General features: G+C 45.5%; 3 non-coding genes across 3 annotated transcripts; 2 read left to right on the forward strand and 1 right to left on the reverse strand.

Annotated features, from left to right (window-relative positions):
* Nucleotides 1-2,446: 2,446 nt before the first annotated feature.
* On the reverse strand, nt 2,447-2,519 carry TRNAT-CGU. Its single transcript has one exon. It is a non-coding gene; the product is annotated as a tRNA-Thr (tRNA).
* Nucleotides 2,520-3,734: 1,215 nt separating this feature from the next.
* Nucleotides 3,735-3,839, forward strand: TRNAL-CAA. The gene is made up of 2 exons: nt 3,735-3,772; nt 3,795-3,839. It is a non-coding gene; the product is annotated as a tRNA-Leu (tRNA).
* A 3,882-nt stretch (nt 3,840-7,721) lies between these two features.
* On the forward strand, nt 7,722-7,794 carry TRNAK-UUU. The gene has a single exon. It is a non-coding gene; the product is annotated as a tRNA-Lys (tRNA).
* The last annotated feature ends 4,888 nt before the right edge of the window (nt 7,795-12,682 follow it).

Raw genomic sequence — 12,682 nt, forward strand, 5'->3', positions numbered from 1 at the left:
GCCGAGAAGCAACATTTTCCAGGGATTCAGGAGCGAGAGGCCGAGCGCGCCACCCTCTGTGCTTCCCCGCGCTGCCGCGCTCCGAGCCCCGGAAACCTCCCGAGCCCGCCGGAAAACCGCCTTCAAAGTCAGAGCCAGCGGGTTGGGCAGCTCCTGCGGGAAAACTGCCACAGTAGTGACCGCTTGCTCTTTGTGCGAGTTACAGAACAAGGAGGCGTCCAACCCCTGCCCCTTCCCCACCCCACCTTCACCCCTCTTCCATAAGAGCCAGTGCATGGCACCTGGTACTGAAAGAAAGAGCTTTATTTAGAAATCGACTGGTAAGGATACAGGAGACAGGCTGAGACCTGTCTTTCTGATCCAGGGCTCCTGGAAAGATTTAAGGGGTTTCAGCACCAGAACTTCCTGGACAGCGTACCCTTCGCTTCTGAAGGGGTTCCAGTGTTCAGGTTCCGGTCACCTTCAGGAACAATTTGCAATATTTTCTTCTCTGCACGTGCTTCGGCTGACCGGTTTGCAGTTTTGTTCTGCTGTCTCTGAAAAGAACTCAGTATTTTGTAAGAGACAGGATAGGGCCAGCCTGGGCTGATTCTCCAGTTACAGTAACATCCATTCACTTCAAAATTTTTTATTCATCACACATATTTGACTTCCGACTGGCTTGTGATGACTCAATCACGTAAAGTTTGGTTCCTACTATGAAGTATCATTTGTAAGAAAAAGAGAAAAATGCATCAATTATTCATTAAGTATTATGCAATACACACTATAACATAAGTGAACAAATGGTGTTATGAAAAAGTACCTCTTACCTGGATTGAGGGTAAAGTGAAACACGAACCGAATTCTGAAGGACTGAGTAAGACTTCGCTAGTAGGATGGAGGTACATTTCGAGCATAGAGAGCAGTGTCCGTGAAGTACTGAAAAGCGTAAAGAACCCTGAAGACTCCAAGAAACAACCAGAGTCCTAAGCTACCAGCAGTATAAAGCAGCTCTGGTTGATTTTAATACAAGTGAATCACCTGTGCCTGTCCTAAGTCTATCAATTTACAGTCAAATTTCCGGACATGATATGCTGTGAAATGTGTTGAATTGTTTCAAGAACCCAGAGTACTTTTTTGAACAATGTATCTGGATCTATAGATATTATTATAGAATTGTTAATGCACACGTGGTGTAGGGAAATATAATCATTTTAATCTTTGATGTAGATTATTGACTGGTGATATATGTGTGCCATTCAGATGTTATCAGAGATTTTTTTTTTTCTGGCAGCTAATTCCAACTATTAGATAATACACTTGAGACCAATCAGATTTGTCACATCATTATTTAGTAGAACATTTATCAGGGCTGAGTTTCTTCTTCTTCTTCTTCTTCTTCTTCTTCTTCTTCTTCTTCTTCTTCTTCTTCTTCTTCTTCCCTTAGTTGACCTTGTTCCTTGGCCTTCAGGTAGTTTATATACCTCCTAAGGTATCTAATCTCAGCACACTCTGGTTACATTTCTTTATCTGGTCTTCATTCGACAGTTACTGAGCACAGACAAAGGGCCATACTCTGCACAGTTCTGAGATACAGTATCAAATAAGATGTGACTCCTGTCTCCATGGGAGCTTAGGGTCTATTAGGTAAGTATGACAAAATTGGTACTTATAATATAGTCTCTGTAAACGTCCAATGGCTAAATTAGACAGAACTCTTCAGGTTGTAAGTGATTGAAACTCAATACAAATTAGTTAATCAGCTGGTTTACACAGTAGTGCCCCCTCCCCCCAATTCGAAGTTTTGATTTCCACTGTTTCAGTTACCTGCGGTCAACCACAGTCTGAAAATATTAGATGAAAAATTACAGAAATAAGTGATCCATAAATTTTGCATTGGGTACCATTCTGAGTAGTGTGATAAAATCACAGCATTAAAATCACCCACATGATCAGGGAAGGACGACGTCACAATACTGCACCATTCATCTCACCTATGTCGTCTCATCACAGGTGTTTTACCATTACTTCAGCACAAAAGGGTGAACACAAGACGGAGATATTTGAGAGAGAACACCTTTACATAACTTTTATTGCAGTACATTGCTGTAATTGCTCTATTTTATCATTATTGTTCATTTCTCACTGTGCCTAGTTTGTAAATTGAACGTTATCATAGGTATGTGTGTATAGGGAAAAACACATACATGAGGTTGGTACTATCCGCAGTTTCAGCGGTCTCTGAATCTCTAACCCATTAATGGGGACGGACTACAGCGTTGTCATTACTTCTACTTCGGTATCATTTAGTTCATATGACACAGCAGCTTTGTTACCATCTGTTCTGAAGAATCTGTGCTAGAATTCCTACTTTTGTTAGCAGTATGTATGGACTTGGGAAATTCATTTGGTTTTTTGAGTCAAGGAAACACATTCCTCTGCAAGATGCAAAACCAACACTCCAAGGCCCCAGTGAGATTCGAACTCACGACCCCTGGTTTACGAGACCAGTGCTCTAACCCCTGAGCTACGGAGCCTTAGGTGGCTGTGCTCTACCTCCTTTTCTTAAAGTTGGTCATATGTTCAAATCTTCAGGTTTGTGTTGGTCTCCAGAAAATTTGACGTTCTACCCTTAGCCCCCTTCTGATTTTCTGGGCTGTGGACAAAAATATTCCCGCGCTCTCTGGGAGTCTCAGCATCCCTTTTGATTGCGAGGGTTTGACTAGGATCAGGGCAGTGGCGGGGGGCGGGGGGAAGGGAGCGGGGAGGGCGTGTCCACCGGGACAGAGAGTCTGGCCACCTGCCCCAGTGCGGGGTTGGGGCGCCCTTGCGCTGCAGCGCTTGTCTCCCTGACTGTCGCCTAGGTGTCCAGACTTCAGCTCTCGGTACCTCGGCCCAAATCCCCGACGTCGGGGGTCGGGAGAGAGACCGAGAGGCGTGGGCAGGACCAGGCGTCCGGGGAAGAAGTGGGGCCCGGACAGAGCTTGTCCTGGGCTGGAAGGTGGGTCTGGGCTAAGGCCTGCTTCTCCCTCCACCCGCGTCGCTGAATCCAGACGGAGGAGCGGCAAAGAAACCAGAAAACAGCCATATTTCACTAGGTAAAGGGTCCGTTTGGAGACTCGGACAAGCAGCAACCACAACTTAGGAGATGGGGTATGGGTGACTCACGCTCATTTATTCTCTCACAGGTTTGTTGGTCCGGAATCTGGGGAAAGCTCCGTGATATCTGGAGAGTCTATTGGAAGACTCTTGGGCTGGAGCAGGCAGTCACCTGAAGGACACTTGACTGTCTGACATCACAGTCGGGATGGGTTGAAAATAAGGGGTGTGACCCTCTTGTCCAGACCAGTGGGTTGGCCATTGATTCACTGAGGGTCTCCCCCCTCCTGGAGCAGCATCGAGCTGGATCTGCTGAACGAAGGTTGAGTCACAAAGAACACAGTGATCCTGGGGTCCAGGTCACAGGTAGGGTCAGGGTTGAAGGGGCCTGGACTGGGGATGCTGTGGGAGGGAAGGCGAGGAGGGAGCCCCTCAGTGCCCAACATCCCGTCTTCGGGCTATAGAAATTATTCAATCCTCACTGACACTCATATTCTCCCCTCTTCCGGTTTCTCAGAGAGCTCAGAGCTCCCTCCTAGTCCGACAAGTTCCCAAACTACTTTTGTTCTGTTTTCCCCTCTTCCCATGGGATGTAGCTGGGTGTTGACCATCAGAGTCTATATTAGAAAACTTTGAAGCTCCAGCATACATGTGTCAGGATGGCCGAGTGGTCTAAGGCGCCAGACTCAAGCACTGCTTCCTTCCTGAGAGGGATCTGGTCTCCCCTGGAGGCGTGGGTTCGAATCCCACTTCTGACACAAGCTTGCTTTTGCTCTTGCCACAGTCAACAGCTGTAGGTAACACCTTAGATCTCCTCTCTTCAGGAAGAAAGTACCATAACACCTTGTGTTTTTTTCTTAATGGTTCAACTAACCAACCATCTATACTTGAGTCCTGTTTTTGATTGTTTGCTGTGGAGAAAATTACTGAAATCTTCACTGCTTTTCTGCACTCTAAGAAGGAAAGTCCCTCAAGATTATGACTGCTGAAAACGTTTTAAGGTCACCCATAGCAAAGAAATGCTCAAGCTGTTAAACAGCTCCCTCTGAGATTTCTCCTCAATGATGTGACTTAGATGTCCTTTGTTTTATGAAGGTACAAAATAAAGTCTATAGCATTCTACATAGACTAAAATTTTGGTTTTAAAATTAGGATCTTAAGATTTTTGCAACTTTGACATTAAATGAGTTTTTCTTCCTGTGTAGCTTTTAAATTACTAGGCAGCCAGGTTCAATTCCCACTTTGGGCATCAGGCTCAATCCCCAGTAGGGGGCGTGCAGGCGGCAGCCGATTGATGTTTCTCTCGTGGCACTGTTTCTTTCTCTCTTCCTCTCTCTCTCTAAAAAAATCAATAAAAACGTATATATTAAAAAAAAAAAAAAGAAAGAAAAAGAGAGAGAGAAAATGAAAGCAAGCAAGCAAAGCAAAGCAAGCTGGTGTTGCTCAGTGGTTGAGCATCGGCCCATACACCAAGAGGTCACTGGTTTGATTCCCAGTTAGGGCACATGCCCAGGTTGTGGCCAAGATCCCATTAATGTGTCTATTTCTCTCTCCCTCTCCCTTCTTCTTTCTCTAAAAATCAATAAATAAAAATAAAGTCTTTTTTAAAAAATTAAATTAATAGTCAGCAATTTCTCTCCTAGAAAGGTGCCTCAGTGAAATTCCAGCCCAACTTAAATACCAGATTGTAGGAAGCAACCTACCTGTGCATCAGGGACATCAGGTGCACTGCAGTGGCCATATATAAATTTTGTGCCATGAAGCAGCCACACGTAGAAGCAGATGTAAATATAGCATGACAATGGATTTTAAAACTATGTCCAGTAAAAGAAACCAAAATCAGGATCAACAGTGCCAATGAAAGTTAAAATAACACAAATGAACATTTTTCAGGGTAGGATCTTTTCTATAGATCTTAAATACTTAAGAGAAACTTCTGGTCAAGATGGTAGTGTAGGTAAATGTGATACTTACCTCCTCCCACAACCAAACCAAAATTACAACTAAACTATAGAAAAACCATCATTCAGAACTGCCTAATATTGAGCTGAATGGAAGTCCTACAACTACAAAATTAAAGAAGAAGCCACATCGAGACTGAATCCAGGGTGGGAGAGGCAGCTTGAAAGGCACCTGAGACATACCAAAAGAATTGAGTTGTTTGGCATCGGGACGAGGGCTGGAGAGGCAGCTTTCTTTCAGGCAGGAGAGCTGGTGGAGGCCTTTCTTCCATTGGTGAGCTCTTCCCTCACAGGGCAGTCAGACCTGTACTATATCTGGGACTCCAGCAACCTGTCTCACACTGTTTGCCCCACCCTGGTGATTCCCTGAGGCCCCGCCAACTTTCAGGCCCACCCAAGATGTTTCCAGTGGCTTTACCATAGGGTTGGCCTATCTTGGCCCTTGCTTCAGATTCTCCTAAATTCATTCAAACAGAGCACCTGGCCTCAGCGAGCCCCATACCTCTACCTAATTGGCCCCAGGCCTGGCAATAGAAGCAGCCAACCTTGGTTCACAGCTTGGCTTTGCCTGGGTACCTCCAAAACCAGCACAAGAAGCAGCCATTTGTAGATGTCATTGTAGCTTATTCCAGGTGGCCCCAGATAGAACACAGGCAGAGGCTGAACTTGCCCCAGAGCCAGCACACCCAGTAAACAGCTTCAGACCACCTCAAAGCACTGCCACCCAACCACCTCCACAAGCAACACACTCAAGGAGTGGATCTAGTGGGTCCCAGAGCACTCCTGAAGTAAGTCTTGTTCTATGTGGTGGGCCCTGCATAGCTGATCCTCCAAGGTAGTCAGAGGTCAGTGGTCAGTGAGCACAGCCAGTCCTTGCAGTTGATCAACCTGAGTAAAAATCCCTCCCATTGACATGCCAACAGCAATCAAGACTCAAGTACAATAGAAGGGTAGGCAGTCCACACGAGGGGTGCACCTTGAAGGCCCAGCTGGGATGCCCAGCTGGGATGCCCAGCTGTGCCACTGGACCCTACAGGACACCTACTACAATAGGCCACCCTAGGAAGCCTAGGAGACATAGCAACTCTACCTAATACATAGAAACAAACACAGGGAGGCAGCCAAAATAAGGAGACAAAGAAACATGTGCCAAATGAAAGAACAGAACAAAACTCCAGGAAAAGAACTAAATAACATGGAATTAAGCAATCTAGCAGATGCAGAGTTCAAAACACTGGTTATAAGGACACGCAATGAACTTAGTGAGAATGTCAAGGAACGTCATGAGAACATCAAGGAACTTGGTGAGAACCTTAACAGCACAAAAAAAAGACTAGTTATAAATAAAGGGTGCACAAATTGAAATAAACAATAATTTACAGAAAATCAATAGTAGACTAGATAAGCTAAGAAGCAAACCATCAAATTGGAATATAAGGAAGCCAAAAACACTCAATCAGAACAAAGAATCCAAAAAAATGAGGACAGTGTAAGGAGCCTCTGGGACAACATCAAGTGTACCAACATATGCATCATGGGAGTGCCAGAAGAAGAGAGAGCAAGAAATTGAAAACCTATTTGGAAAAATAATGACAGAAAGCATCCTTAACTTGGTGAAGGAAACAGACATACAAGTCCAGGAAGCACAGAGAGTCCCAAACAAGATGAAGCCAAAGAGATCCACACCAAGACACATCATCATCAAAATGCAAAAGGTTAAAGACAAAGAGAGAACCCTAAAAGCAGCAAGAGAAAAGCAGTTAGTTACCTACACGGGAGCTCCCATAAGTCTGTCAGCTGATTTCTCAAAAGAAACTTTGCAGGCCAAAAAGGAGTGGCGAGAATATTCAAAGTGATGAAAAGCAACAACCTACAACCAAGATTACTCTGTCCTGCAAAGCTATCATTTAGAATTGATGGACATATCAAGAGTTTCCCAGACAAGAAAAAGCTAAAGGAGTTCATCACCACCAAACCAGTATTATATAAAATGTTGATGGGTCTTCTTGAAGAAGAAGAACCAAAATGTGAACAATAAAATGGCAATAAATACATAGAGACATGACTGACCTGGCAAATGGAGAGTGGGCAAATGAAGGGCCAGAGCAAGGGAAGGAGAGAGGACACTGACGAAAGAGCGAGAAGGAAAGAAGAAGAAAGGTGGGGGTCCTGAAATTGAGATGTATGAATATGTTGAAGTGGGTTTTCAGGAAGTTAAGTTAGTTTTCCTGACAGAAGCATTGGAATAAAAATTCTGAGAGAAAACAGCTGAGGAAACGACAGGAATTCAACCTCCTGCATGCACCATAACTTTCATTTTTTCCCACCCAATTTTAGATGCTCCTTGGAGCTCTTCCCACTCACTGAAGTCAAGGGTCAGGTAGCCTGCACGTCCCACAGACCAGCAGCAGGTGCGTTCTCCAAGGCTCTGTCCACAGCCATTAACTGCAGAAATGTTCCCCACCCAATTCTGGTCACAACTTTCCTAGTCATTGCCCCTGAAATAAATACTCCCTACCAATCATCTGTGTAATGAAGAAAGAATGTAGAGTTAAAGGGAAGGCTGAATATAATCAAACTCAGTGCATCACTGAAGCTGGGTGGTGTTGGGGGTGTGTGTGACCAGTGCTCCTGGAAGACTCTAGTGATTCCCTATATAACAGAGAGGTCTTAGTGGGAGCCTGGGTAGCTCAGTTGGTAGAGCATCAGACTTTTAATCTGAGGGTCCAGGGTTCAAGTCCCTGTCCAGGCAAGTGGTACTCATTTTATTTCAATCAGTAAGATCTGGGTAATAGAGCCCCTTCAAGAATAGCTCTGTGAGCTTTGTCCATACAGATAAAGGTAACCCCTAAGATTGAGTCCTAGTCCCTCACTACTTATCCTTTCCCACTATGAAGTGAAACACTTGCCCAAGTTTCTAAGAGGAATTGAAAAAGGGCACCATATAGAAATAAACTAGTGATAGAGTTGTTGAGAAGTAAGCCAATTTAAAGTTCCCTTGAAATTATTCACTAATTTGGGAGTGGGGGAGCAATCTGGATGGATCCAACTAGGATGTGAGAGAGCAGTGACTTACATTGTCTCAGATTCCCCACGGTTTAAACAAGCTCTTTCTACATAGAAAATGTGTGCCGCTTTGCAAAAGCCCCTGGATGGAAAACCTCATCCAAATGCATTTTGAAATTGTCTTAGTTCTTTTTGTGTGTTGACATTAAAAAGTTCCTGTTGTTAGCCAGGAGTCTGGATTGTGATAAAGACCCTGCCATTGCCTTCCAGTGCATGGTGTCTGGGCAGTGCCTTAAGCCAGCCACTGTGAGCACACAGGCACTGAGAGTGTTCTTCCTTTGTTTTCAGCCTGATGATATGTAGTCAAAATACTGCACTAATGCAATATACATTGCATTAGTTCTCTCTCTCCCTCCCTTCCCCTCTCTTGCTATATTATTAATTTGAAATAATTAGGTCCATATCATTTTGAATCTCTGCTCCATCCTCGTTTATTTTATTCATTTATTTTTGTAAATATATATATTTCAGTTGGCCTTTAGAAAGAATGCAGTCATTGAATGAGCTAGATTAGACTTGAACCTCAATAAAGATGATGAGTTCACCTGGCCTCGTCTATCATGGGCTGAAGTAAACATTAAAATACCACCTGGATAGGAACTTGAACTCTGGGCCTTCAGACTAAAACTCTGATGCTCTACCAAACGAGTTATACACAATCTCACCATATAAAATAATTCATGCTATAGATAAGTACATTCCATCAATAATTTAGATCATTAGGAAGGGCTTGGACCACCCACAGCTTTGGGAACTGGCAGGATCTTCCAACAGTGTGGCTGGCTCACCTAGGTTGTTATTTACTAAGAAGACAGTTTAACCTCCATATTGCATTCATCAAGCAGCTGATTGACATGCACAGTTTCGGGGGAAAGAACATTATTCCTAGAGTCCATTTCTACCAAAGGAAAGTCTTTGGTCTGGGTAGAAGTGTGGTCAGAGGCCGTATTTACTCCTCAGATATGTCTGAAGATTGAACACTCAGGCTTCCACACAGAGCAGAAGAGAGTTTGAGAGAATAGAAGATGGGAAAAGAAGCTGGTAACTTTGACACAATGCAGCATCACCAAGATGGGGACCCCTTCCATATTTTTCCTGCAGTTTCAGAAATGGAGTGTCTGGGTTCTGCTAACCTAAAAATAAAGGCCTTTCAAAATGAGAGACAACAAGCATTTGTCTGAGATCAGTAAGAACAGCCATTCAGGACACACTGATTCAGATGGAAGCTCAAATCGTGTTCTGATTAGGAGACAATGGCCAGGGGAGTGTGTGAGAACAGGAAGGGACAAGGACATCAGTAGAAGGGAGGCATTGCTATTGGCCAGATAAGCTGACCTAGTGACACAGATTCTAAAAAATGTTTTTAATTTTCAGTCCAATAGTCATTATATTTGCCTTTTTTGCTACCTTTGAAAAGTTATTTGGGGCACAATGTAGCGTTAGGCCCAATCTAAGGTTATTTGGTCCTGTTTTAATATCCAAAAATTTGAAACATGAAACGTGCAAAGGCGGTTGCTCTGGGGTGGCAGTTCGGAGTCCATTTTTAAGGTAGCTCCTTTTATCTTCTCTTTTACAGTTCTGTAGGGCTGGGGGCGGGTTGGGGGATCCAGGGCCTTCCCTAATTTTCTCCTCCACATTTTATCTAACTCCTTCAAAGTCAGGAATGGCCTGGCAAGCCGAGCTGGAGCGGCCCTTGATGCCCGGGCTCCTTCCGTCTGCGCCGGGCGGTGGCCTCCAGCATGAAAACGGGCCTTTCTCCCTCTCATGTTCCTCAGACTTGGGTCTCACACGCCTTCTGGATGTGGTGCGGACAACGCTGGCATCGGTCGCCCTGGGTTGCAAATCTATTTGTCAGGACGGCCGAGTGGTCTAAGGCGCCAAACTCAAGCTTGTCCGTTCCCTCGCTCCGGGTTTCTGGCCTCCGCGCGGAGGCGTGGGTTCGAGTCCCACTCCTTACAACACGTTTTGCCCTCACGGAGTTCACTGTCAGCTCGGGGTGGGAGGGGAGCGGAGGACATCAGTCTGACCTCCCTCCCGTCACCACCCGTGTTTGACCCATAGACCAGGAATGGCCTCTGGGGAAGACGTGCGCGGATGCCGAAGGGCCTGCGGAGCTGGGGCAGCACTGCACCGAGGACTGTCCGGCCTGAATGTCACCGCGAGTCTGTCTCCCTGAAAACTCCTCCGACATGCACATAGTTGAAAAGTTTCAGTATTACTAGGTTTAGTGCGAAATACATAAGCCTTACAGTCCCCTAATGTCCCAGGTTACCTCACCTAGATGCCACCAAAATTAACGTTTTAAAAATCCTCACTCGAGGATCTTTTTCTATTTATCTTCAGATAGAGTGGGGGTCGGGGGGACAGAAATATCGACGTGAGAGGAACATGGACTGGCTGCCTCTCCGACCCGACCAGGGCCCGGGACCAACAGCTCGCGAGGCACCTGCCCTTGGCCGGAATCCAACCCGCGACCCCCTGGTCCGCAGCCCCACGCTCCAGCCGCTGAGCAAACAGGCCAGGGCTAAAATTAACATTTTTAACTGAGTCCTCCTTTAGATTTTCAGATCTCTAGTTCCCTTACTAATATACATAACTTCTTTTATTGGTTAATTGACTCAGACTTTATGTATTTACTTGCCATCACATTATCATCTTTCAGTTATCAGAGTCCACGCTTATCACCCTTTCACATCAAAGTGTTTGAGAAGCCAATGTTAGTCTCCTTCCTTTGTGACCAGTCAGCTACATTTCCTTCTTGGCGCTCAAACACATCAAGTTTGCCTGTTTCATGTTTAACAAATATACATTGGTTTGAAGCAGACATTCTTAGAGACGAAGGTGTTCCGAGAATGAGAGGAGGTCGGTTTGAAGTGGGATTCTGCCAATACCTGGCAGCAATGCCTCCAACATGACCGGGCTGCTCTCCAGGTGATGAAGTGTGGTGGTGAGACCAGGCGGAGCTTCTGGAGTCTCAGGCAGCTGAGCCTCATCCAGACTGAGGAGATGCTGACTGAACCCCCTTCTTGGTTTCCCTCTAAATGCTGCAGGGTGCTGCCTTCTCCAGGAGCTTCCTAGCCTTCTGCTCTTTCCTTGTCTTCTGCCACAGTGCAGGCTGCGCCGTCCCAGCACCGAAGCAGGGCCTCCTGCCACAGCTGGACTCACATCCAGCCACCTCACCAGCCCTCTCTCCTGTCACCCTGTCGCTTCACTCATACTTTTGGTTTTCTAAGGCATGCATGGAAGGTGGGGTAAGATAAAATTGTGGCCTGGAACGTGGGATTATTAGCACCAGCTCCCACAACTGACCAAATGCCCCAAGCAATTTTTTCCCTCACTCTCAGATCAGGTTCCTTGTGGATGTCCTCTCATGACTACTTATCTTTGGACCCCACGAAATATTTCAGCACATTTTCATATCTATTTCTGCCCTGTTGTTGCATTCCCATGAGCATCGACCTAACCTGTCTATGCACTGGCCCATTTTCAGTGGCTTAGATGTTCTTATTCAGAAGTCGAGGCTTCACTTACCATACATGGGTAGGGGTGGGAATGACACCTTCAGGTGTGAGAGTGACAGAGTCTAGTTTTACTCCCATAGGATGTCAAGTGCAATGTAAGCCCAATTCTTTCTGACATGTGGCTTTTTGATTCTTTCTCTCCTGCTATCAGTGTTCTACAGAAATCCCCAGCCTCTGTCTGTGTATCTGCCTGGCAAAACCCATTACAGGCCTGATTTGCTCAGCAGTGCCTGGTTAAAGCACTCATCTAGATTACATTAAACTAAACTGGTCAAAATTGAATTTAATTCTAGTGAGATGAAGGAAGTGGGACCAAAAAGCAGCTTGGAGAAATATTTATTCATCTTCTGGAAACAGTGGATTATTCTCCCCACTGTTTCACATTTGCACTTTGGGAGATATTCTCCTGAATTGCCAGGTAAGAGCTTCTACACCCTGAGCCATCAGGAATGAGGACTCAGAAACTGCAACAATGAGCTGGAGGCCTGTATGGACCTTGTGTACCAACAGATCGGCACGAAGGGCTGACGGTTCTTGCAGATAAAAGGTAATAAAGGTGGTGAGGATACACAGAGAAGGACATCAAGGAGAACGTAGGTTTCATGCAGGGCATTTAGGCAGTGGCCTTTGCTTTCTCTCTGTCACTGTGTCTTGCACGGTGACACAAAAGATGTCACCGTGCAAGACACAGGTCTGAACACAAAAGATGATATTATTAAATCACAAGACAATGATTTGGGACTGGTAAAGTATTAATACACAAGAATTGTCTGAGACTTCCGGTCAGGATGGCGGGTAGGTAAACGCAGTATCGCGTCCTCCCACAGCCACATCAAAGTTACAACTAAACTACAGAACAACCATCATTCAAAACCGCCTGAAATTGAGCTGAACGGAAGTCCTACAACTACGGAATTAAAGGAGCAGCTGCATCGAGACTGGTAGGAGGGCGGAGGGGATGGGCTGGGCCCACACCCACGTGTGGCGGATAAAAATCAGGAGGACACCGCGGCTGGGAAGGTCCTCCCTGAGGACTGAGGGGTCCCCGTCCCA

Source organism: Molossus molossus, unplaced genomic scaffold, assembly GCF_014108415.1.
Source record: "Molossus molossus isolate mMolMol1 unplaced genomic scaffold, mMolMol1.p scaffold_m16_p_20, whole genome shotgun sequence".
Classification (NCBI taxonomy): Eukaryota; Metazoa; Chordata; class Mammalia; order Chiroptera; family Molossidae; genus Molossus; species Molossus molossus.